General features: G+C 37.4%; 1 protein-coding gene and 1 non-coding gene across 7 annotated transcripts in view; one reads left to right on the top strand and one right to left on the bottom strand.

The window, feature by feature from the left end:
- TBC1D5 (TBC1 domain family member 5) overlaps positions 1–22,668 on the top strand; it is a 557,272-nt gene that overhangs the window by 57,762 nt on the left and 476,842 nt on the right. The gene's annotated exons all lie outside the window — the stretch shown is intronic.
- LOC116544906 lies at positions 8,002–8,064 on the bottom strand. Its single transcript, XR_004266092.1, has one exon. It is a non-coding gene; the product is annotated as a U7 small nuclear RNA (small nuclear RNA).

The following is a 22,668-nucleotide window of genomic DNA, read 5'->3' as shown; positions in this document are numbered from 1 at the left end:
ATCTGCCTGCCTCGGCCTTCCAAAATATAGGGATTACAGGCATGAGCCACCATGCCTGGCCTGCTTTCCTTTTTCTTATTGAATTTCTTGCCTTTACAAGCCAGTCCACTTTTCCATTCCTGGCAAAGAAGCCTGCAGACAGCGTTATCATGCTTTTTCTTTTAAACAAATGTCCTCTGAATCCTCCCAACGTCTTAGTACAAAAAAATATATAAAAGAGTCTGTAATTTTTGCATCTGTTTGAAAAGATGCTTTTAAAAAAAAGATGTTTTTTAGTTTTTGTGCTTTTGCTTTATTGTAACCTGTGGGAGGCTAGGACCTGTGCTATTTGGAGTTTATTTTGCCACAACAACGTGTGTGCTGGATCTGTGCATAAATAAGACATAGTTTTGCTTAATGTGAACAATATAATTTTGTGCCCAGGTATGTAACTCTTTCAGTTAATAAGCAAGCTCTCGAGTATTGAAAAAAATTCATTCTTATTTTGTGATCATTTTGGAATGGTTTTAGACATTAAAAAAATTGTATCATATAAATGGCATTCTTACAGGTTCAAATTTATAATTTTCACTAGTTCAGCCAATTTAATTTTAAGGCATTTTATATTTTGGAAAAAATCATGTATTTGGTAGAAGTTGTATATGTAAGAGTATATTTAAACATTTATTACACACTTAGATTTGGGTTGTGGTACACTCTCAAAGAGAAAGCCATCAATTTAGGAAATTCTTTGTGTGCCCAACAGCTTGAAGCTGCCTTACAGAATGCCAAATATTAGACTATCAATTTTATTAACTATTTCACTTAAAGTATTTCTGCTTGAAATAAAAAAGAAGCTTCAATGAATTGCTAGGTCTGGATCATTTATTGCATGTCAGTAGTTTTAGAAAGCTGAAAAATGTTTATGCTGTGTAATAAACAGATGCTGCTCTAACAATGCAATACGTTATGTACCAAAAATGATCTCTGTTTTAATCATAGATGCTGATTTAATGAGACAAGACTAGCTTACATCAAAAATGGATTTAAGATGTAATTTTTGCTTTTTGTATGTTTTTTCTACATAATTAATAGTCATACCTTTTAACATCATTATCAGACTTGGGGGAGAATGTTTATTTCTTTGATTTTCCCATCTATTTTTGAATTCACAGGAGTTTGTAATTGTCCTGTAAACCTATTCAGAATAGCTATTAAAATGCTTTAAAGAAGATGCCTTGTTTTATACTGTATTGTCTACTTTGCGTGAAATTCCTATAGGTCTTAACTTTTCTACCTTTTTTTGATTGAGGATACTGGGTATTTTCTACAATTTGTGGGACAGTTTTGGGCGAGGCAGTCAATCAATGAATTGACTATTGTGAGATGATGATGCTTGAGGTTTAAAATCTCTGTGGTACAGTGTGCTTAGGTTGCCTCTTTGGTTTACTGTCCAGAGTCACTGGAGTCTTTTTTTCATCTATGAGAGAAGCGCTTTGCTAAGCTCTGCTTTATAGTTCATTTAATTTATTCCATGAGCACCCTCAAACTTGACTGCAGTTGCTGACTTTGAGTCCTTCTGCATCTGTATTGTACATCTTTGATTGACATGGTTGCCTTTACATATGGTCAGGTAATTTTATATTTGTAAAAATATTCCTATTGTGTGTTTTATTCCATCGAACCTAGCAGAGTTAAATGTAGTTTGGATGCATTGGGAAGAATTAATGATTGGAAGATACAGAGTTGGTAAATTATTTATTCTGGCCCTGAGGAAGCTGAAAAGCTGAGTGAAAGACTAATAAATCATTTGTGGTAGTGCTGGTTGTCACTTCCAATTATTTTAGACGGTTTTGTGATAAACTGCAGCACCTGCTAGATATCTGCACAACCTCCCTTGATGCTAGTGGTGCAGCTTGTTTAGTCGATTATCAAAGGCAAGTTTGTGTAAAGTTTATTTAGGATGGAAAGGAAATTACTCTTTTTGAGTTAATTTTGTTGCTTTTCCTCATTGTTTTGAGTGCTATGAAAGGATTTCCCTGACATGGCCAGGAATCTGTAATATGCCTACTATTTTAGCCAGGAAAGACTGTCTTTGTCTTTTTTTTAAATACCTGAAGAATTGAGCTTCTTTATTATTCCCAGACTAATTAAAAACTACATCAACTGAGATGATTAGTATGCTAAAGATCAAATCATCTTTTTGATACCAATTGATAAGAACCACTGCTGCTGCTTGACCAGACTTTTTCTTCATTCTTTGTTTTTAAATGCTGAGATTTTGTAACCACTGTCCTAAAAGATAGTGAGGTTCTTTGATCCACTGGTCCTAAACTCTGCTGCTGAGATTTTTTGGGAGAGGCAGACAAGAATTGGAAGGAAAGCACAGCCTAGGTTGGTCTTGTTCTAGCAGTCTTGAAACAGGACTACTCTAAAACTCCTTGGGAAATAAATTATGAACACCATATAATGTGCATGCTTTATGTTTGGAATTAGCTGTTTGGTCTCTGTCAGAGTTTAATAATAATTTGTGTTCAAGCCCAGAACATTAGGTTTGTTTTTATGTGTTCAGAGTGATTTAGTTTTCGCTGAGATTTTCAACTTTAACATGAAAACATGGAGCAGTCTGGCTGGGTGCAGTGGCTCACATCTGTCATCCCAGCACTTTGGGAGGCTAAGGTGGGCAGATTACCTGAGGTCAGGAGTTTGAGGCCAGCCTGGCCAACATAGTGAAACCTTGTCTCTATTAAAAATACAAAAAAATTAGCTGGGTGTGGTGGTGGGCACCTGTAATCCCAGCTACTTGGGAGGCTGAGGCAGGAGAATCGATTGAACTTGGGAGGTGGAGGTTGCAGTGAGCCAAGATCACATCATTGCACTCCAGCCTGGGCAACAAGAGTGAAACTCCATCTCCAAAAATAAAAGGGGGATGGGTATGGACAGTCAAGAGGACTCTTCAAGCTAGGTACCTTGAATAATCTTGGTAAGTGGTCTTGTATTCATTGAGTTGCATTTTTACTCACTGACTTGCTTCTCCTCATCAAACATTTATTAAAGCTCATATGTGCCAGCCCCCTGGTACAACTACTGCTATTAGTAATAACAGCTCTTTTTAAAGGTTAGTATGTGCCATGTAGCATTCTTAGCATTTTTATATGTATTAACATATTTTAATATGTGACAGCCCTATAAGATATTTATTATTCCTATCCTTATTTTATAAAGGAGCCCTGTGGAGTGATAAGGCAATAGTGATTTAGTTTTTTTCTTTAGAGTCTACAGAAGGTGGGAAACATTCTTGGTAATCTTAGTTAATTAGGTTTAAGAATTTCAATCCAAGTAGTGTAATAATAACTATCATTTATTGAAGATTTAGTTTTATATTTTGTACTATATATATTATTTCACTTTTAACCCCTGAACAATAAATGCTATCTTCTTTGTCACTGTATTAGTTCGTTCTCATGCTGCTATAAAGAACTGCCTGAGACTGGGTAATTTATAAAGGAAAGAGGTTTAATTTACTCCTAGTTCTGCAGGGCCGGGAAGGCCTCAGGAAACTTACAATCATGGTGTAAGGGGAAGCAATCACATCCTTCTTCACATGGTGGCAGGAAGGAGAAGTGCTGAGCTAAAGGGGGAAAGCCCTTTTAAAATAATCAGACCTCATCAGAGCTCCCTCACTATCATGAGAACAGTATGAGGGTAATCACCCCCATGATAAAATTACCTCCTGCTGGGTCCTTCCTATGACACGTGGGGATTATGGGAACTACAATTCAAGGTGAGATTTGCGTGGGAACACAGAGCCAAACCTATCAGTCATGATGGTGAAATTGAATCTGAAAGAGGTTAAACTACTTGCCCTGGGTTGTGCAGCTTGGAGGTGGAGGGGCTGGGATGTAAGTCAGGATCTGACTGCCTCCACACTCTATTTAGGGATTACAAACCCTAGTTCCAGTGGAACTTGGTGAGCCACAGAAAGTGGAAAGGAAAGTTGTCTAGGGGGCAGCTGGGGAGCATTGACAGCAGTGGGACCAGAACTAGGAATCTAGTGATTTTTTTTTTTTTGAGGTAAGTTAAAAATCTAAATTTTTATGTGAAATGTCCAGTTTTAAAAATTTTGGCAATTTATTCAGGATGAATTTTTTTCTCTCTGGATGTGGCCTGTGGATGCCAGTTTGAAAGCCCTGCATATTGCCTCCCTTCCAGCTTTATCAAATTGAAAACTAGTGATAGTCTATGAAACAATATTAAAAGATTATATTAGTAAAATTCCATCCTTTAGGAAAGTTAACAGACTAAATGAAACATAACTATTTATTACTTTAGTAATTCTGTATAGCTTGTTATATACCTCAAGAGATTTCGTTGAGTTTAATTTCAGGTTATTATGGGATACTAGTAATCCAAGTATAAGCTATAGCATAGAGTATGAAATCAAGCAGTACAAACGTTAAACTAGAATTTTGAAAATTTAAATAGCTATGAAGTTATGGAAGTGTTTATTGAAACACTCTTTTCTTCCCTCCCTGTACCCAGCCCCGTATTCCTCTGGTGTTTTGATTTCCTCCTTTCTCAGCTCATACACATTTCTTTTCCTATGCACTGAATCATGTGGGAGATTTAAGATACATATATCTTAGATTTAAGATTATCTCTCTCTCTCTCTCACTATATATATATATATATACACGTAGTGTTGTTTTTTTTTTTAAGTGAAATGTCTCTGTTAGATTCTAGATAGAATTAAATCATCTGTAGAATGTTGTTACCTTTAATGGAATATAACATAGTCAAAAATCAAGGTTTTAGTAAATGGGGACCTGTTTGAAATAAAAGTCACTGGTTGTTTATGGTTTTCTTAAATGCTTTTACTTAAAATACAAATTAAATATTGCTGGAGACAACATGTATCATTTCATAAATGTTTGAAAGAAAAATCAGACTAGTTAGTTATTAGAGGGTTCTTCCAGAAAAAGATAAAAGACAAAACCTTAATAATTATTATAAACTTACTATTTCGGAATTATTAAAAATAATTTTCCTGGCAGGGTACCATGGCTCATGCTTGCTGAAATGGGCAGGTAGCTTGAGCCCATGAGTTTGAGACTAGCCTGGTCAACATGACGAAACCCCATCTCTATAAAAAATACAAAAATTGGCCCCGTGTGGTGCATGCTTATAGTCCCAGCTACTCAGAAGGCTGAGGTTGGAGGATCACTTGAGCCTGGGAGGCCAAGGCTGCAGCCATGATTGTGCCACTGCACTTCAGTCTGGACTCTGTCTCATTAGAAAAAGAAAAAAAGTTCTTTCTTAATGGATTTTCAAATTCTACCTTATAACAAAAGTACTTGCATTGAAAATCGATGTTTCTTTCAAAAATAAAGGGCTTAATAAAATATGAATTTTTTTAGTGGGTCCTTTAGCTCTTTTATGTCTAATATAGAAATTAAATACTTGTTACTGATTTAATTTTTATAAGTTAGAGGCTTTTGATCCATAGCATTTCATTTGGTAACATTCAGTTGCTTAAAGTATGGCTTTAAAAAATTCATCGAAAAATCTTTTACTATGCTTTATTATAAGAATAATATATATTCATTACAGAACATTTAAAAAAATTTCAAAAAATTTAAAAACACATGATTCTACTACAAAGTAGCAACCAGCAAATCTCTCTGTTTTCTGAGTTTTTTAGTTTTTACTTTGACTGCTTAGCGTTTTATATTTGTCTTTTCTGTGATAATATTCATAGCTTGGTTGGCTTGTTTTTAAAAGACATCATAATATTTGAGAGTTCAAATGCATCTCATTCACAAAGCTTTTCATCCAGTAGCTAGGAGTAAATTCTTCCTCTTCCCAACTTCCATGTAGCTGACTGTACCTCTATGATGATTTTTTTTTGTAGCAGCATATATGCATATATACATCTCACACTGTCTTGAATTCATTTTTGTATTTTTGTAACATTCACTAACTGTTGAGTGAATAAATGAAAAAAAATTAAGACTAATCAGTTGTTAGAGGGTTCTTCCAAAAAAAGATGAAAGATCTGATCCTAATAATTCTTAGTTATAATGTCACTATTTTGAATTATTAAAAATAATTTTTCTTAGTGGATTTTCATATCCTACCCTATAATGAAAGTCATTCCACCCAGAATTAGTACTTTTTTCTTTTGAAAGAACCATTGGTTCTTAAATTAGATCTTAACTTCTATATAAGATCTTTACACAGGTAGGGCTTCTGTGGAAATGTGATTATACTAAGAAATCACTGAAGTTTATGGAGCCAACAATTCTTTCTAGATCTAAACATGTACTCGGTGTCCTATTTAATAATTAAGTAATGAAGATTTACTATGTTCAGATTTGTTAAATCTAATTTGAAGGGTAAATACTGCTAAATAAGTATATAAAATACTGCATTTCTAAAATGTTGCAAAAATTAATTAATTATTGGAGTGCTTATAATTCAATGATGCTTGGGAAATCTGAAGGAGAAAAAATTTAGAAATGGTGAATCTAGTATATTACTATATAGATGAAAGGTAATTCAGAATGCTAGAAGTGGATGGGTGCTTAGAAGTTACCTTCTAAAATCTTCTTTGTCACTAGGAAACAAGTTTTGGGAGATAAATAATTGGACCAAGTTCATAAGACTGTAGTGTGTCTAATGCTAATTACTAATATGTGCTTAATAAATATTTTTATGAGTAAATGAAATGCCTTATGTATAGGGAATTGCTGAAAAAATTGTCACGTATAGTTTAGGAAAGTTATTGCAAAAACAGTTCCCATGAATGTTCAAATTAGAAAATAGAATTATTGCATTCCCTAAAAATATTTATACTTAGAAGAGAAGAACTTAGTAGACATAATACTTCTAAAAACGTGGCAATGTATAGAAAGATGAAATAGAATGGGTTCTGTTTAGCTTTGTTTCCAGCAGCACTTTGACTGCATAATTGGAAGGTATCTTTGGATAAGCTTTTTGGAAACTTTTCTAGTTGGAAAAGGATTTCAGCTGGAGTGTCTAAGGGGTCACACACACAAAAAACTCCTCTATATTAAAATAAAATGTGTCCAAGCTTTAAAGAAAAGATCTCAGAGTTTGCAGATGATCCTAAAATTGGAGCTAGGGGAAATAATGAGGAACAATGCAATCAGATTCAAAAAGATTTGGATTGTTTAGGTGATTGGGCCAGCAGATGGCAAATGCAGTTCAGTGTAGACAAATGTAAAATAATTATCTTAGGAACAAAGAACCAATCATACAGCACACTGATCAGGAAAAAATTTGTGAGTTATTGTAGGAAAACCATTGAAACAGTTAACCCGGTGCACAGCTGCAGCAAAAAAGGCAAGCAAGAAACCAAATTAGCAGACGGATAGAATATAAAGCAAGAGGCAATACTTATAGTGTATTAAGAAACTTGCTAGACCCCATCCAAATTACTCAGTCTACTGTTGGTTGATAGAACTACTTTAGGAAGAGTACGTTTTTTGCCTTGGAAATAGACTGGAAATGGTACCAAACAAATCTAATAAATGATATTAAAAAGATTTACACTAATTTTTATCAACTTTCAATTTGCAAACTTTTATGGATGTGAGCAAGACACTGAGTGAAAGTAAAGACACTTCAGTTCTACTGCAAAGAGTGGATGGGAAGACCTTCCTAGAGGACATGTGTGGTTTTCATTGCCTGGGGCCTTACTAAGCCCCTTTTAATTAATTAATTAATTAATTTTTTATTGCATTTTAGATTTGGGGATACATGTGAAGAACATGCAAGATTGTTCCATAGGTACACCCATGGCAGTGTGATTTGCCCCTTTCTAGTTAGGTAGGAGGCTGCTTCTCACCTCTCAAGATAGCCTAAAGGCTAGCACGAGGCTCTTCTGTAGTTTGAGAGTTGCACCTTGACATCTAGAAAAACCACGGGCATAACACTAAGAAGTGCCACTGAGATGCTTCTTTCTGGCCTGTAACTCTTATTTTCTTTCTTTTAATTTATCAGGGCTTCCTGGTAAAAGCCAGAAAGCCTGCTAGACAAATTATGAAAGAGCCTGTAACTCTTGATGCGGTAACATAAGTTCCAAGTTTCACTCAAGGTTGTGGAGGCAAACATTTTTCTGTGATTTGCCTTCCTTGATTCCTGTCCAAGCTGGATTATCCAACCTTGTCTCAGTGTTCTGAACTATCCAGTGCCTAGCCAGTAAATTCCTTTTTGACTTAGATTCACTAGAATATGTGTCTTTTGTTTATAATCAAGAGCCTTAACTGGTACAGTAGTAGTGTTCTGTTTTTTTTTTTTTTTTAGCCTTGTTACTTGTGTTGTTTCCTTTTGTCCTATAATGTGTTTGCTTTGTTTGTAGTGGTGTCTTATACTAAATCATTTTTTGAATGAGAAGAAAGCTGATTTGCAAATTGTCCTCTTCGTCTCTCTCTGCCTCTCGTTTTGTCTGTCCTTTTCTCCCTCCCCATCAGAACTTAAAAAAAGTGAAAAGAATTTGTATCTATACCATCAGCATCTGTAATTCTTTTGTAAAATTTAACTTTATCCGTGCAATTGAATATTCAGTGTCACTGTTAAAAAATGGCCTTTGGTATCGAAACCTGTTATAAGAATGTTTACATTTTTAAATACATTATATTAGGTATCTCTAAAAATCATTTTTCTGTTTTACTTTGGAGGTAGCAAATTCATCCAATTCCATTATTTTTATAGTATCACATGAGCAATGATAGGTGGTTGGATTGGGATTACTGTCCCAAGGTTTCTGATTCTTCCATTATTGCTTTTATATTACTGTTTGCTAATGAATATTTGTTTATTGAAGTTTTTTGAAAACACTCATGAATTAGTAATTGTGATTTATATTTTAAGTTGATGGTGAATTAATTGATTAATACTTAGAATTTTTTAAATAAGCAGTGTCTTAAACAGTGGCTAGGTTTTCCATTTATAACACGTCATATTGACTCATATTTTAGTTACATTGCTAGTCCAACCCATATGCAGAGTAAAGTAGGAAGAAAAGGTTTCTTTATTTTGGAGAGTGGTGTGTCAGGGGTATTCCCTGAAAGAATTTGAAATAAACAGGAATTTATCTTTGGGACCCTTGAATCATTCTTAAAAGTCAAATAGAACCTCCCTTCCAAAAGATATTCTTGAGTTTATTACTCTCACAACTGTGTCTTGCCAGAACTCATATCCTACCCTATGACCTACATATAGCATGTCATCCATGGCATGCCCTATTTTCCAAAGTAGGTGTTCCATGATTCACATTTGGTACCCCCCTTCCACTCTGTCCTTTAGTATAAATTATAGGCAGTGTTAGGAGATAAAACTTCCTCCCTTCCTTTTCCTCTCTCCCTTCCTCTTTTGATAATTTTGGTCATTTGTTGCTTAAAGAAAATGATTGTGTTAGAAAATTCAGCATACAAATACATTTGTCCATTTATTCTAAAGATGTTAGGTTATTATAAGAATGGATTCAATGTGTTTTTATGAATTTTTTATGTGAAAAATGGGATTTTTTGCATCTATTTTTTCTTTTAACAGTCTATTGAGAGCAGGAAATATAAACCTACACTATCTCTTTTAATAGTTGCATAACATTCTGTTATTATATAGATGTACTATATATTTTTTAACCAGTTCCCATTGATGGCTATTTGGGTTGTTATACTTTTCCATTATTATATATACTACTGTATTCAAACTACTTTTGATAATGTTTGTATATATATCCCTCATTATTTCCATAGGCTAAATTCTAGAAATGGACTTTCTGGGTAGAAGGGTAATTATAAGTCTTCTGATACTTACTGCCAAACTTTGCAAGTTTCATTTCCACCAGCAATTTTGATTCCTGGATTTTTTACATCAATACTGTATTAATACTTAAAAAGAAAACACCTTTGCTCATTTTATAACAGAAAAGTAGTATCTTGTTGTAATGTACCCATTTTTAAGGATATTAACTGTTTATTTTATAATTTACCTCTTAATACCATTTACCTGTTACTCAGATACTTTCTTATATTTAATTATTATATTATATATTAAAAAGATCGGTCTTTTCTAGTATATTATCAGTATTTTTTTTAATCTTTTTTTTTTTTTTTTTGAGATAGAGTCTTGCTCCATTGCCAGGCACCAGGCTGGAGTGCAGTGGCACGATCTCGGCTCACTGCAGCCTCTGCCTCCCGGGTTCAAGCAATTCTCCTGCCTCAGCCTCCTGAGTAGCTGGGACTACAGGTGCGCGCCACCATGCCCAGCTAATTTAATTTTTATATCTTTAGTAGAGATGGGGTTTCACTGTGTTGGCCAGAATGGTCTCGATCTCCTGACCTCATGATCCCCCCGCCTCGGCCACCCAAAGTGCTAGGATTACAGGAGTGAGCCACCACGCCTGGCCAATTTTTTTTAAAACTAGTGAGTTGAGGAATTTGGCTTTTTTGTTTGGATTTGTTTTATTTTTGGGTCATATAACCATTTTAAATTTTTATGTAATCAAATACATATTGTTTTACATAAAAATTTTTGTCTTTTTTTTAAAAACTTAAAAAAAGACCTAATAAAGTTTTAATTGATGTAGGATTTAAAAATAATCAGTTATGGGGCATGTATTCTATATTTTCTATGTATTGGCTTTGCAGACCTCAATGTACATGCAAACTTCAAATCATGAATGTAAAGGAAAGAACACTGGAACTGCTTCCAGCTGACTGTGACCTTTAGTCTTAGCTTCTGCATCTGTGAAATGAACGTATTGGTCGGGTACAGGCCTGTTCATTCTGTTTTTTTTGCCCATGAATCCCAGTAAGAAATAAAATTTAAATCACAACTACGAGCACACATGTACATAAACACCTGCAAGTAGATGTATGTGTAAATATACACATATACACTGTGTATTCTGCTTTTTGTGTGTCATGCCTATCATGCCATGCAGTGCCAGATTATTTTAAAAAAACCTCACTAAATTGCTTTCATTACCTACTAAGGGATGTTACAATTTGAGAAACACTTGTCCAGTGGACTTTAATTGGACACTCAGATGCCTTCTGGGTCTGACCAGATAGCAGTTGCAAATAACTTACCACTTCAGCTAATCAGAGGACTTGGGCTCTCTATAAAGGCATTTGAATTAAAAGACAGTAAAACAAAGCACCTTGTTAGGTCAGCACACATTTTCAAGTGAAATTCAGCCTTCAAATTCGGGACCCTATCCTACTCTAGAGAAAAAAATACATAAAATACAGGCTTATTACACTGTCAGATTGCTAACAGTTCATGGTCAGGCAGTGAAATCAGACCATACTTTTAATAGTATTGGTTTAGATGCTGATATTTGAATGCTTTCCAGCTAACCTCCTCCTGTAAACTTCTTTGGCACTGTGACAACTTGTAGCCATGAAAATTAGGAGATAAAATGGCCTAACTCGGTTTTCCTGATTCGATGAGAAATAATGCCTGTGATAGGATCTGAGAAGAGAAATATGAAAGAGATTATTCCAGGTATCTGAGTTACTGTCAAGGCTGATTAAAGGAGAAAGTGTGCTGGCTGTGGTGGTTCATGCCTGTAATCCCAGTGCTTTGGGAGGCTAAGGTGAGAGGATTGCATGGAGCTTAGAGACCACCAACCTGAGCAACATAGTGAGATTCTGTTATGACAAAAAATTAAGAAATTAGCTAGATATGGTGGTACATACTGTACCTAGCTGCTTGGGAGGCTGAGGTGGGAGGATTACTTGAACCCAGGAGTTTGAGAATGCAATGAACTATGATTGTGCCACTGCATAGCAGCCTGGGCGACAGAGTAAGACCCTGTCTTAAAAAAAGGCGGGGTTGGGGGAGATAGGTGAACTTTGTCCTTTGAATTTCAAATGAAAGTGATGCACTATTCCAGCAACTGTGTCCAAAAACACTTTTAAGAAGATGCTGGCTGGGTGCAGTGGCTCATACCTGTAGTGTCGGCACTTTGGGAGGCTGAGGAGGGCGGATCATGAGGTGAGGAGATGGAGACCATCCTGGCCAACATGGTGAAACCCCATCTCTACTACAATACAAACAATTAGCTGAGCTTGGTGGTGCACGCCAGTAGTCCCAGCTACTCAGGAGGCTGACGCAGAGGAATTGCTTGAACCTGGGAGGTGGAGGTTGCAGTGAGCTGAGGTTTCGCCACTACACTCCAGCCTGGCGACAGAGCAAGACTCCGTCTAAAAAAAGGAATATGCTAATGAATAACCAGTGAAAAATCATATAGAAAAAGTTCTATGTCAGTGAAGAAATAAAGCAGCATTTGGATATCTACCAAATCTCTTGTGTCTGTATGTACACACACACAATTACTTTTATGACTTGATTTTCTGGTTTTGGTGATAAGACTACATATACTTTCAAGAAAGATTCTGTGATGTATAACCATTAAGGCTTGCTTTTGGTGACTTGGGTAATTGTAATGGAACCATGGAGCCATTAGGCTCCAGATGGGACTTTAATCTGGCTTCTGATTGAGCAGAGTGCCCTTGTAGAGTCTCGTAGCATCTGTTTTGGAAATATATGCGACATTATTCAAAATTTGTACAAATTAAGCCACCCTTGGGTTATAATTCAATTTTTCTTTATTGAGAAATGTATTATAAACAGTTTTATACAATCAGATTAAACTAGCTTATACCTGTTATTTATTTGTCTGTTAAGTGGTCATGTAGATTTTTGTGACTGGATTTAAGAAAGCTTATGTTAGACTTCTAAAGATTGTAATTTGTTCATAAAATGTTGTTTTTTAAAGCTATTTCCAATTTTCTAATGGCTTTCACATAGGTACTTACTTTGAGAGACTATTTAAAAATACCTAAAATTATTTCCGTTATTTGAATAACAGAAACTCCCAAGTAGTCTGCCTTATTCCAGAAGGAAGTTTATTTTTCCTGCAATGGAAACTATAGGTAGGAGAGCTTCTAAGGCTTGATCTCCAAGCACTATACGAGCAAGGTATCAGCCTGACTTTTTCATTTGTCTTCAGGCTGGTTTCTTTTCTTTTTATAGGATAGCTACTATCTGTAGCTGGAACAGCAAACATTCTTCAGTTCCAGTAGGGAAACAAGACTTTTTCTCATTATTTTAGACTAAGAGTTCTTTCCTTCAATTTTATTGGCCCCGTTCAGATCACATGTTTATCTCTGTACCAGTAACAATCACCATTTGCTGTTTGGTTTAAGTCTGGGTTTCTGAACCACTTACTTGCAGGAAGGATGGTATTACAGTGTTTGGTTCAGGATCTAACCCTGGAGCTTGAGGAAGTCCGGATAGGTCAGCTTCTCCTGAGTCAGGGAAGGGGAAAGGTAAAAATGGATGTTGTATTTGCAATCAGTGGAGTCTCTTGTATAAGCATTACAAAAGTTCTAATCCACTCCTCGTTTTAAGATTTTAGTTTCTTTCTCTTTTTGCATTTTTATTAGTACTATGGCTTTTAATTATTTTCTTGTTTATAGAACACAGAAATTAAAATCGTGTTGTGGAAAGAAATACTGATTAGGTATTTTATAGTTGCTTGGGCTTTCTTTGTTATGTAGAGATTGGAAACATTGTAAATATTGCCTGACACAGGTAAAGTGCAAGGAGATTGCATTATTAAATAAATGTTAGTGACATTTTCTCAGGAAACTGTCATATATCATCACTATTTGTCCCTCCCCCAAAGGAATACATTATAGTTCTGTAGACCCAAATTCGCAGTGGTTTGTCTTGCCATGTGTAACTAGGATTTTTTCAAGTATTAAAGTATATATATTGAAGTGTTTAATGACTGAAAATGAAGTACTGAAAATGAAGGGTTCTAAATTGATGGCAGAGGGATCTTATCCTGGATTTAAGTTAGGAGGACTAAAAATACTGGTATGTAAGAAAAAAATTCCTCAGGGAATATTGGAGCAAATTTAAGTTTGAGGTTTGAATTGTCTGTTCCTGGTTGGTCGTATTTGTTTGCAGGTTTTCCTGAAGGATGAAAGGCTGTATTTTCCCGTCAATTCATCCACTGTTCAAAAATTTCTTTAGCTCTTACATATGTCAGAATGCACTATTACAAATACCACTAATTTGGAATTTGTAATAAATTGATTCGAAGTAGTTTTAAATTAAAAGGTTGATAAGCAACTAGCAGAATAGAAGAGGAATATCTTTACCTTTTTTAGGATTAAAAAACAAGGTGGGGCCGTGGTGGCATGAACCTATAGTCCCAGCTACTCGGGAGGCTGAGGCAGGAGAATCGCTTGAATCTGGGAGGTGGAGGTTGTAGTGAGCTGACATCATGCCACTGCACCCCAGCCTGGGCGACAGAGCGAGACTCCGTCTCAAAAAACAAAAACAAGGCATTCTAGATGCCTTTCTCTCCTTTATGCATACGTCTAATAGGTGGTGTTGATTCTTCCTAGATGCTTATATCTGGAATCAGTTCTTATTCTGCTTAGACCTTGTTTATCATTTGGACTCCCTAATCTCTGTGTGAGAATCTTCATATAATTCATATTATTCAGCACCTTGACCTTTTCTTTTTGAACTTAACTCCATTTGAGCCATAATCCATGTGATCACACAAATACACTCATTCTATTTTTAAAGCTTCATAGTATTCCCAAGTAGGGATGTGTAGTGTATAATCTCAAAATAGTCTTTCTCAATGGTAGATCTCATTAGGTTTTTGTCCTGGTTGTTAAAGGTTCCCTTCTCCTTCTTTCTATACAATGGTGATTCTCAGTCATGGCAAGGAACATTTACTTCCTAAGGATGGGTGAATCTGAATCTTGCATGGACCTTTTAAAACTCTATCTCCCAACAAATTCTGGTATACCTTCCTACTTGATGATTTCTATTAAGAACTGTAACTAGGCCGGGCGTGGTGGCTCATGCCTGTAACCCCAGCACTTTAGGAGGCCGAGGTGGGTGGATCACCCGAGGTCAGGAGTTCAAGACCAACCTGACCAACATGCAGAAACCTCATCTCTACTAAAAATATAAAATTAGCCTGGTGTGGTGGCAGGTGCCTGTAATCTATCCCAGCTACTGTCGAGGCTGAGGCAAGAGAATCGCTAGAACCCGGGAGGTGGAGGTTGCAGTAAGGTGAGATTGCGCCATTGCATTCCAGCCTGGGCAACAAGGGCGAAACCCCATCTCAAAAAAACAAAAACCAAACTAAACAAAAAAGAATTATAACTGGCTTGGCGCAGTGACTCACCTATAATCCCAGCACTTTGGGACGCTGAGGCAGATGGATCACCTGAGATAAGGAGACCAACCTGGCCAACATGGCAAAACTGTCTCTACTAAAAATACAAAAATTAGTGGGGTATGGTGGTACACGCCTGCAATCCCAGTTACTTGGGAGGCTGAGGCATGATAATTGCTTGAATCTGGGAGGCGGGGTGACAGACTGAAACCTTGTCTCAAGAAAACAAAAAACAGAAAACAAACAAAAACTATAACTGTCTCAGATATCAGAACAGATAAAAGGTTGTAAACTCCCTAGTGGTTTCTTGCCACATGATATAATAATTTTGAACAGATTGCCTTTTCCTTGGCTGGGAGTCTTCCCCTTTTTCTTCTCTTTACTTTTCTGCATTGACATGTATTTTTACTTTGCTTTTAATACCCTTCCCTTCCCTTTTCCTATTCATCCTGAAGTTTCATCTCATGAGATTTTTCCTGTTTTGGACTGCTGGGCTGTTTACTAAGAGCAACTGTAATTTCTTCTAAACTTTTTTTTCTTTTTTTGGAGACGGAGTTTCGCTCTTGTTACCCAGGCTGGAATGCAATGGTGCAATCTCGGCTCACCGCAACCTCCGCCTCCTGGGTTCAAGCAATTCTCCTGCCTCAGCCTCCTGAGTAGCTAGGATTACAGGCACACGCCACTGTGCCCGGCTAATTTTTTGTAGTTTTAGTAGAGACGGGGTTTCACCATGTTGACCAGGATGGTCTCGAACTCTTGACCTCGTGATCCACCCACCTCGGCCTCCCAAAGTGCTGGGATTACAAGTGTGAGCCACCGTGCCCGGCCTTCTTCTAAACTTTTAACTCCCTTCTACTGGATTTTTGAGCAACTTGAGGACAGAGTGGTGTTATAATCTTTGTATTTTTAGCATGTAGACAGTGTACATAGCAGGAAATCAAGTAGCTAATTGAATGAATGGAGTTAATGGATATTTAAGTATCCAATCATGCTCCACTTAATGACGGGAACAGGTTTTGAGGTATGTGTTGTTAGGTCGTTTCATCTTTGTGTGAACATCATAGAATGTACTTAGGCAAAACTAGGTGATACCCAGGCTGCTACATACCTAGGCTATATGATATAGCCCATTGCTCTTAGCTACACACCTGTACAGCATGTTACTGTACTGAATGCTGTAGGCAATTGTAACACAATGGTATCTGTTTATCTAAACATATAAAAGGAACAGTAAAATTACAATATTATAATCTTAAGGAACCACCATCCTATATGTGGTCTGACATTGACTAAAATGTCATTATACAGCACATGACTGTATTTATGTTTTTGCGTAAAATAGCTGAATTTTCAGCGGTGAAATTTACTGAATGTTTGTTGTTAATAAATTGGAGTTGCAGAAAGGCTTTATTCAAGTAGTTAGTCATAAGGGAAATAAGATAGGTGTTGAGAATGTAAAATCTACACAGGAAAGAAAATAAATGCAGAGATGCAAAGTCTCTGAAGAGGCAGAATGACTGATGGGCTTGGAAACCTTGGCCACTTACCTGATTCACTGTACTGTTGTAGTTAAAAAAAAAATTTGTCCATTGAGGGTGAGGAGTGGATTGGCTGTCATCCCTGTACAAGGAAAGGCCCAAAGATTGAAGTTGATAGTACTCATCCCAGCTTTTGTTGGGAGATTTGTAATATTCTGGTTTCTACCTCTATGTATAGAGATATATGCAGGGAGTTGCAGATGGATGCTCCAGGGGGTGTGTGTGTGCGTGCGCGTGTGTGCGCGTGTGCACGTGTGTTTGCTGGTGGAATAGTGATTAAAAGATAGACTTCATCAGGCAAGGTTCAAATTCGGGCCTTCTTACTTGCTAATTGTGTGTCCTTCAGCAAGTTTCTGTCAATATCCAGTTTTTAGTCAGTGTGGCTGACGGCTAGACCTGGCACCTATTAAGCTCATAGGATAATGACTTTTTTTTCCCCCATTTATTTATTTTATTGCATTTTAGGTTTTGGGGTACATGTGAAAAACATGCAAAATTGTTGTATAGGTACACACGTGTCAGTGTGATTTGCTGCCTTCCTCCCCATCACCTACATCTGGCATTTTCCCCTTGCTATCTCTCCCCAGCTCCCTACCCCCCACCATCCCTCCTCTATTGCCCCCCAACTGACCCCAGTGTGTAGTGCTCCCCTCCCTGTGTCCATGTGTTCTCATTGTTCAACACCCACCTATGAGTGAGAACATGCGGTGTTTGATCTTCTGCTCTTCTGTCAGTTTGCTGAGAATGATGGTTTCCAGGTTCATCCATGTCCCTACAAAGGACCCAAACTCATCGTTTTTGATGGCTGCATAATATTCCATGGTGTATATGTGACACATTTTCCCTATCTAGTCCATCATCGATGGGCATTTGGGTTGGTTCCAGGTCTTTGCTATTGTAAACTGTGCTGCAGTGAACATTCGTGTGCACGTGTCCTTATAGTAGAATGATTTGTAATCCTTTGGACATATACCCAGTAATGGGATTGCTGGGTCAAATGGAATTTCTATTTCTAGGTCCTTAAGGAATCGCCACACTGTCTTCCACAATGGTTGAACTAATTTACACTCCCACCAACAGTGCGAAAGTGTTCCTATTTCTCCACATCCTCTCCAGCATCTGTTGTCTCCAGATTTTTTAATGATCGCCATTCTAACTGGCATGAGATGGTATCTCAATGTTGTTTTGATTTGCATTTCTCTGATGACCAGTGATGATGAGCATTTTTTCATATGTTTGTTGGCCTCATGTATGTCTTCTTTTGTAAAGTGCCTGTTCATATCCTTTGCCCACTTTTGAATGGGCTTGTTAGTTTTTTTCTTGTAAATCTGTTTTAGTTCTTTGTAAATTCTGGATATCAGCCCTTTGTCAGATGGGTAAACTGCAAAAATTTTTTCCCATTCTGTTGGTTGCCGATTCACTCTAATGACTGTTTCTTTTGCTGTGCAGAAGCTGTGGAGTTTGATTAGGTCCCATTTGTCTATTTTGGCTTTTGTTGTCAATGCTTTTGGTGTTTTGGTCATGAAGTCCTTGCCTACACCTATGTCCTGAATGGTCCTGCCTAGATTCTCTCCTAGGGTTTTTATGGTGTTAGGTCTTATGTTTAAGTCTTTAATCCATCTGGAGTTAATTTTAGTGTAAGGTGTCAGGAAGGGGTGCAGTTTTTGCTTTCTGCACATGACTAGCCAGCTTTCCCAACACCATTTATTGAACAGGGAATCCTTTCCCCATTGCTTGTTTTTGTCTGGGTTGTAAAAGATCAGATGGTTGTAGATATGTTGTGTTGCCTCTGAGACCTCTGTTCTGTTCCATTAGTCTATATCTCTGTTTTGGTACCAGTACCATGCTGTTTTGATTACTGTAGCCTTGTAGTATAGTTTGAAGTCTGGTAGTGTGATGCCTCCCGCTTTGTTCTTTTTGCTTAGAATTGACTTGGCTGTGTGGGCTCTCTTTTGGTTCCATATGAAGTTTAAGGTGGTTTTTTCCAGTTCTGCAAAGAAGGTCATTGGTAGCTTGATGGGGATAGCATTGAATCTGTAATTTACTTTGGGCAGTATGGCCATTTTCACGATATCCATTCTTCCTAACCATGAACATGGAATGTTTCTCCATCTGTTTGTGTCCTCTCTTATTTTGTTGAGCAGTGGCTTGTAGTTCTCCTTGAAGAGGTCCTTTACGTTCCTTGTTAGTTGTATTCCTAGGTATTTTATTCTCTTTGTGCCAATTGTGAATGGAAGTTTGTTCTTGATTTGGCTCTCTTTAAGCTGTCATTGGTGTATAGGAATGCATGTGATTTTTGTACATTGATTTTGTATCCTGAGACTTTGCTGAACTTGGTAATCAGTTTCAGGAGATTTTGGGCTGAGACGATGGGGTCTTCTAGATATACAATCATGTCATCTGCAAATAGAGACAATTTGACTTCCTCCTTTCCTATTTGAATGCCCTTTATTTCTTTTTCTTGCCTGATTGCTCTGGCTAGAACTTCTAATACTATATTGAATAGCAGTGGTGAGAGAGGGCATCCCTGTCTGGTGCCACATTTCAAGGGGAATGCTTCCAATTTTTGCCCATTCAGTATGATATTGGCTGTTGGTTTGTCATAAATAGCTTTCATTATTTTGAGATATGTTCCATCAATACCTAGCTTATTGAGGGTTTTTAGCATAAAGGGCTGTTGAATTTTGTCAAAGGCCTTCTCTGCATCAATTGAGATAATCATGTGGTTTTTGTCTTTGGTTCTGTTTATGTGGTGAATTACGTTTATAGACTTGCGTATGTTGAACCAGCCTTGCAACCCCGGGATGAAGCCTACTTGATCATGGTGGATAAGCTTTTCGATGTGCTGTTGCAGTCGGCTTGTCAGTATTTTATTGAAGATTTTTACATCTATGTTCGTCATGGATATTGGCCTGAAGTTTTCTTTTGTTGTTGAGTCTCTGCCGGGTTTTGGAATCAGGATGATGTTGGTGTCATAAAATGATTTGGGAAGAATTCCCTCTTTTTGTATTGTTTGGAATAGTTTCAGAAGGAATGGGACCAGCTCCTCTTTGTATGTCTGGTACAATTCGACTGTGAACCCATCTGGACCTGGGCTTTTTTTGGGTGGTAAGCTCTTAATTGCTGCCTCCACTTCAGACCTTGTTATGGGTCTGTTCAGGGTTTCGGCTTCTTCCTGGTTTAGGCTTGGCAGGAGGCAAGTGTCCAGGAATTTATCCATTTCTTCCAGGTTTATTAGTTTATGTGCATAGAGTTGTTTGTAATAATCTCTGATGATGGTTTGAATTTCTGTGGAATCTGTGGTGATACCCCTTGATCGTTTTTTATTGCATCAATTTGGTTATTCTCTCTTTTCTTTTTTATTAATCTGGCTAGTGGTCTGTCTATTTTGTTGATCTTTTCAAAAAACCAGCTTCTGGATTTATTGATGTTTTGAAGGGTTTTTTGTGTCTCTATCTCCTTCAGTTCTGCTCTGATCTTAGCTATTTCTTGTCTTCTGCTAGACATTGAGGTTTTTTGATCTTGCTCCTCTAGCTCTTTCAGTTTTGACGATAGGGTGTCAATTTTTGATCTCTCCTTGCTTCTCATGTGGGCACTTATTGCTATATAGTTTCCTCTAGAGACTGCTTTAAATGTGTCCCAGAGATTCTGGTATGTTGTGTCTTCATTGTCGTTGGTTTCGAAGAACATCTTTATTTCTGCCTTCATTTCATTGTTTATCCAGTCAACATTCAAGAGCAAGTTGTTCAGTTTCCATGAAGCTGTGCGGTTCTGGGTTAGTTTTTGAATTCTGAGTTCTAACTTGATTGCACTGTGGTCTGAGAGACTGTTTGTTAGGATTTCCGTTCTTTTGCATTTGCTGAGGAGTGATTTACTCCCAATTATGTGGTCAATTTTAGAATAGGTGTGATGTGGTGCTGAGAAGAATGTATATTCTGTGGATATGGGGTGGAGAGTTCTGTAAATGTCTATTAGGTTTGCTTGGTCCAGGTCTGAGTTCAAGTCCTGGATATCCTTGTTAATTTTCTGTCTGGTTGATCTGTCTAATGTTGACAATGGGGTGTTAAAGTCTCCCACTATTATTGTGTGGGAGTCTAAGTCTCTTTGTAAGTCATTAAGAACTTGCCTTATGTATCTGGGTGCTCCTGTATTGGGTGCGTATATATTTAGGATCGTTAGCTCTTCTTGTTGCATTGATCCTTTTACCATTATGTAATGTCCCTCTTTGTCTCTTATGATCTTTGTTGCTTTAAAGTCTAATTTATCAGAGATGAGAATTGCAACTCCTGCTTTTTTTTGCTCTCCATTTGCTTGGTAGATCTTCCTCCATCCCTTTATTTTGAGCCTTTGTGTATCCTTGCACGTGAGATGGGTTTCCTGAATATAGCACACCGATGGGTTTTGGCTTTTTATCCAATTTGCCAGTCTGTGTCTTTTGACTGGGGCATTTAGTCCATTTACATTTAGGGTTAATATTGTTATGTGCGAATTTGATACTGCCATTTTTGTGCCAGCTGGGTGTTTTGCCCTTTAGTTGAGCTGGTACTTGTTGTTCCTTTATATGTGTAGAACCTCTTTCAGGAGCTCTTGTAGAGCTGGCCTGGTGGTGACGAAATCTCTGAGTACTTGCATGTTCCCAAAGGATTTTATTTTTCCTTCACTTATGAAGCTTAGTTTGGCTGGATAGGAGATTCTGGGTTGAAAATTCTTTTCTTTAAGGATGTTGAATATTGGCCCCCACTCTCTTCTGGCTTGTAGGGTTTCTGCTGAGAGATCTGCTTTGAGTCTGATGGGCTTCCGTTTGTGGGTAACCCGACCTTTCTCTCTGGCTGCCCTTAGTATTTTCTCCTTCATTTCAACCCTGGTGAATCTGACGATTATGTGCCTTGGGGTTGCTCTTCTTGACGAATATCTTTGTGGTGTTCTCTGTATTTCCTGGACTTGAATGTTTGTCTGCCTTGCTAGGTTGGGGAAGTTTTCCTGGATAATATCCTGAAGAGTATTTTCCAGCTTGGATTCATTCTCTTTGTCGCATTCAGGTACGCCTATCAAACGTAGATTAGGTCTTTTCACATAGTCCCACATTTCTTGGAGACTTTGTTCATTCCTTTTTACCCTTTTTTATCCAGTCTTCCCTTCCCATTTTATTTCATTGACTTGATCTTCGACCTCTGATATCCTTTCTTCTGCTTGGTCAATTCGGCTGTTGATACTTGTGCATGCCTCACGAAGTTCTCGTGTTGCGTTTTTCCGCTCCATCAATTCACTTATATTCCTTTCTATTTTGTCCATTCTCGTTAGCATTACGTCAAATCTTTTTTCAAGGTTCTTAGTTTCTTTGCATTTTGTTAGAACATGTTCTTTAAGTTCACAGAAGTTTCTTACTACCCACCTTCTGAAGTCTGATTCTGTCATTTCATCGCACGCGTTCTCCCTGCAACCTTGTTCCCTTGCTGGTGAGGAGTTGTGATCCCTTGTAGGAGGAGAGGTGTTCTGGTTTCGGGTGTTTTCATCCTTTTTGTGCTGGTTTCTTCCCATCTTTAAGGATTTATCCACCTGTCAACTTTGTAGTTGCTGGCTTTCAGATTGGGTTTCTAATCTTTCAGATTGACGTTCTGTTTGTTGATGGTGTGGTTATTTCTGTTTCTTGGTTTTCCTTCTGACAGTCTGGCCCCTCTGCTGTAGGTCTGCTGAGGTTCACTCCAGGCCCTGCTTACCTGGGGTTCACCTGCAGCAGCTGCTGCTGAACAGTAAGGGTTGTTACCAGTTTTCTTCTTCTGCTATCTTTGTCCCAGAAGGATACCCGCCTAGTGTCAATCTGATCTCTCCTTTATGAGGTGTCTCTTTGGATATATAGGCGTCAGGGAAGCTGCTTGAGGAGACAGTCTTTTTTTTTTTTTTTTT

The sequence above is a fragment of the Sapajus apella genome, unplaced genomic scaffold (assembly GCF_009761245.1).
Source record: "Sapajus apella isolate SASKATOON/1434 unplaced genomic scaffold, GSC_monkey_1.0 scaffold4, whole genome shotgun sequence".
Classification (NCBI taxonomy): Eukaryota; Metazoa; Chordata; class Mammalia; order Primates; family Cebidae; genus Sapajus; species Sapajus apella.
This window is presented reverse-complemented; position numbering and strand designations above follow the sequence as displayed.